The sequence below is a fragment of the Heloderma suspectum genome, chromosome 6 (assembly GCF_057233095.1).
Source record: "Heloderma suspectum isolate Gila_16-S chromosome 6, 16-S_ref, whole genome shotgun sequence".
Classification (NCBI taxonomy): Eukaryota; Metazoa; Chordata; class Lepidosauria; order Squamata; family Helodermatidae; genus Heloderma; species Heloderma suspectum.
In genome coordinates, this window is record NC_139463.1 from 83,864,090 (window position 1) to 83,868,871 (window position 4,782).

The 4,782-nt window shown below is 44.0% G+C and overlaps 1 pseudogene; it reads right to left on the reverse strand.

Moving 5' to 3' along the window:
* Positions 1-3,201: 3,201 nt before the first annotated feature.
* On the reverse strand, positions 3,202-4,194 carry LOC146341591 (olfactory receptor 14A16-like; annotated as a pseudogene).
* Between the last annotated feature and the right edge of the window lie 588 nt (positions 4,195-4,782).

Here is a 4,782-nt window from a genome sequence, read left to right on the forward strand (position 1 = left end):
CCTTCCTCTTTCTTTCTGTGTGATGGGAAAGGAACATGCAAATACTGGGTCTAACACTGGAGGCGTATTCATGTGTTTCAATGAACATGCATTTGGCACTCTGTACATCCTCCTTAGGATGATTGTGATAAATCTAGCCCTATTCAGTCATTCTCATTGTGTGCAAGCTCCACACATGAGGAAGGGAGTCCTAGATGACCTTGCCAGCCAACTCCCTCCCTCATTTGGTATCTGTTCCTAAAAATGGAGAGTGACAGTCTGCAGAGGATAGCCTTGATCTGTGTAAGGTCTCCCTGACATTTTAGAATGAGAATTTATAATCCCATTTAACATTATATAGGTATACCTGCAAGAAATCAGACTGATTTATATTGGAGAGAGGATAGGATTGGCAAAACATTAATGATCACATTCCTTTTGAAAAACCATGGGAATTCAATGATGAAAAACCCTGCCAGTTTAAGGCTAGAGTTAAGGCTACATTATGTTCGCTCAAGCTCCATGAAGCCAGGGAATTGGAACTTCATGCCTGAAGAGATCATGTGCCCCATGGTTATGGAAGCATGAGAAATTTGTTTCAGTTCTTTTTTGATCAGGATTTACCTAGTTCACCCCCTCCATACAGAACACAGTCTCAGATGCAGTCCATGGTCAAAGTCCATACATTTCTGAGCTTGCAATATGATCTGCATATCAAAAACATAAACAATCAAGATGTGTTCAGCAGCATGAATACATTTGAAACAATGCTTACTTTTGAAAAATTCCCCAAAATCCACTTTATGGAAGAAGATTGCCTACATTTAAAAGATGTGTACAACTGATGTGTGCATTTGGGGAAATACACAGGGAAGTACACACAGATGGATCATTTCGGTGACGTGTATATGGTATGGTAATATGCATATGGTATCGTATCCAATGCTGTGGTTTTTTCCAGCTTCACCACTACCTATCAGGTGGCAGAGTGGTGGACCTATAGGCGAGATGTGTTTGTTCACTGGAATAGACCTATTGAGTCTATGCAACTGAAGCGATCGTGCAACTGAATCTAACATTCCATGTTTCAGGTACCCAACTCACAACCGATACCATCCACATGATAGAGTTGGAGGCTGTCCTCCCCTGGGTTAACTGTTTCCTCTCCACACACAGCAATGGCTGACCACCATCCCCATTGCCACCAAATTGCCCCCAGTGACATTTAGGATTTTGTTTCTTAAGCTCCAATCCAACCATTTGGAGATATTTTAAACCCTAATAAGTTCACTGTGGGTGATTTTCAGGGTGGCCCAGCAGAAGGGGAAAGGGGAGAAAGAGAGAGAAGGAGAAGGGGGAGGAGGGGGGAGGAGGGGGAGGAGAAAAAGAAGAAGAGATGAGAAGAGAAGAGAAGAGAAGAGAAGAGAAGAGAAGAGAGAAAAAGAAAAGGGGGAAAAGAAATAGAGAAGAGGTAATGCATAGATGGATGAATGGCTACATAGAGGACAGACTGACAGACAGACAGACAGACAGACAGACAGACAGACAGGTCCGTGAGTGTGTGTTTGTATGTGGGTGGGTGTAAGAAAGAAAGAGGTGGGTGCCTATGAACCCACAATTACCATCTATCCCCTGAGAGCTTCTGCCTTAGGGAATACTGACCTTCATGGTGGTGGTGAGATTCCCCACGCATGATGTAGAAGATTGTGAAATGTGAGACTCAGACACATGTCTTAGTCTTCCAACGTTAGAAGGAGCACCTTTTTGAGAGTACTGACAAACCTTAAAACACGTTAAAGTAATATAACTTCTGAAGTGTCCCTACCTGGAATATGGCAGAGGGAACACAACCCCAAGGAATATTCCTGAGAAAGAATGATGTGATCATCACCAACACCTATTTTGAAGTGGTCTAAGAACAGCCTACAAAAGAGTACCTCAAACCTTAGCTGCAATTCAACAGAGATTTGAGCACACTTAAGACCACTGATGTCAGTGACCTTACATAAATGTAACTCTATGGTGGTGGCGGCTCTAATATTTGCATAAATTAAAGCAGCCTTTCAGCAGAATCCTCTGGGAATCTGCCTCTGAGAGCAATGAAATTGCTTGCTGTGTGTTTTCTGATGAAAAGGGAAACTTCTTTCATTCTTTTTTTCCCCTTTTTTCTTTTTTCAATTTTTTTGACTTCCAAAGAATTGAGCCTGAGAATAGTTCAGGCCCTTTGACAACATCCCTTAAATAAAACCATACGTCCTGGTGAATTCTGTTAATTCATTGTAATATGCATTTGTACACTTTTCTGTTCTTTTCAGCCATCCACTGTCATCTCCACACATCCTCTGCATTTCCAGAATTATCACAGAAACCTGAGTGGGTGAGCTGGGCAGAGGGGGGATCTGGCCCAGCTCCCCCCCCCCACCTTGCATACTTTGCAACATCAGCCCAGGTCAGAGGGCCTGGGAGCAGGAGTCACTGTGGTTCATAACAGTCCCATCTTCCTCACCTGGAAACCCCTCTGGACCAAGGCAGGCTTTGCCTGGTGTTTGGCCACTGAGTCAGACTGGGGATAATGTTGATGTTCTGCTCACCCTGCTGCCCAACAGTCTCCTTGACTGAGCTGGCAGAGGTGTCTTCAAATCTGGTGTTGGAGAAGTACTGCTGGATGGCTCCTTGAGGATCTGCAATAGGAGAGTTAGGAGATAGGACAGAAAAGTTCCCCCTGTACTACACCACTGAGACCCAGACACACACATTATTTTCCTTTTTTTACTCTAACGTGAGTGTGTGGGACGGAATGGATTCGGACTTTATCACTGAATGTAGGAGACTATTAACCCTCCCCCACCACCACTTTGGTTCTGATATATATGCCCCCATGTTTGCAGTTTGCATTTCCAAACAGTGATCTATTAAAGCAAATGGATCAGTAACTCACATTCTAAATCACAGGCATGGGGCAATCAATCTGGATCAGGACTACAGCCACATAGGAGATTTAAAGACAAATGTCCATTTCTGTTTCTGGTATGCAGACATGGATCCACTTCATGTCCTTTGAAGCCTTGCTCTTGTTTGAAGCCTTGCTCAATATGCATCAGAACTAGGGTTATGATCCATACTGAGCTCCCTGCCCTTCCGCTTGATGTTTCTTTTTTAAGCATATCCCCCAGCTAAATATTTAAAGTAACATGCACTGTGACTGTGATTTATGCACAGAATTCACCATTGTAGAACAAGGTTGGAGAAGGTATTCGTCGAATAGTACATCAAACCCAATAGCTTTGACAGAGCATGTTATATCTCCTTGTCTCTCATGCTGCAGATTATGGGATTCATCAAGGGTGGGACCATGGAATATATCATGGTAAATGCCAAATTCAGCACTGGGGTGGAATTAGAGCTGGGCTTCATGTAAGCAAAGCATTCAATGGACACAAATATGGAGACAACAATGAGGTGGGGAAGGCATGTTGAGAAAGCTTTTTGCCTTCGCTGAACAGAGGGGATTCTCAGCACTGCTGTGAAGATGTGCACGTAAGTCACAATAATAAAAATAAAGCAGCATAGCCCAAGGATGCAACCTAAGAAAACAACTCCAATTTCAAATACGTACAAGTCAGAGCAGGCCAGCTTAAGTAAAGTTTACTTAATCCCAGTTTAAGTGGGATTAAACTGATTGACAATGTTGGAGCAAAAGTGCGGTGCAAAGGTGCCTCCGGTGTGTAACACAGCACAGAGAAAGCTGCTGATCCATATAGTAGTAATCATCTGAATTCAGGCTTGTTTATTCATCAGCATCTCATATTGTAGTGGATTGCAAATGGGAATATACCGATCATATGCCATGACCGTGAGAAGAGAGAAATCAGATGCCAGAAATAAGAGGAAGAGGAGGACTTGAGCAACACATCCAGAAAAAGAAATGTGTCTAGCATTTAAGAGAGAATTGATCATAGATTTGGGGACAATGACTGAAACCTATCCCATATCCAGTATGGCCAAGTTCATCAGGAAGAAGTACATGGGGCTGTGCAATTGGTGGTCAGAGGCTACTGCAGAGATGATGAGCAGATTTCCTGCAACTGCTGCCAGGTAGAAAACAAGGAATCCAGTGAAGTGCAGAACCTGCAGTCCCCGAACTGCTAAGAATTCCAGGAGAAGAAACTCTGACAGAGAGGATTCATTCACGAGATGTTGCTCCTTAAGAAGCATGCTGCCAACAGAAGGAAGCAAAGGCAAATTTTAGGGATGTCAGAGAATTTCGCCACGAATCTCGGGGAGGCCGAATGCCAGCACATTCGCCCCCCGAAATTGGTGGTGAAACGGTCTGCCCCCCCGCCCCCCGGGACGGGACTTACTTTGGGCGAATCCTCCTGGCGGCGGCGGCTCGGGCGGCGGCTCGGTGGGAGTTCGGCGGTGGTTCGGCAGCGGCTGCTGCCGCCGCCATTTCCAGTAAAAAAAAAAAAAGTGATAGGCTACGTAAAGATTTACATAGCCTATCACGGCTAGATTTTAAAAAAATACCGTGATAGGCTACGTAAATGTTTACGTAGCCTATCACGGCTGAGTAAAAAAACAAAACAAAACACCGCACGTACGCAAATGGCGGCGCCCATTGCGCCGACATTTGTGTTCCTTATTTTGGCACGTCTAGTCTACGTAAACATTTATGTAGACTATGGCGAAAATAAGGGGAACAAAAATTGCGTAGATGCTACGCTATTTGCGTTCCCCTTATTTTCGCCGTAGTCTACGTAAATGCTTACGTAGACTAGATGTGCCAAAATAAGGAACACAAAT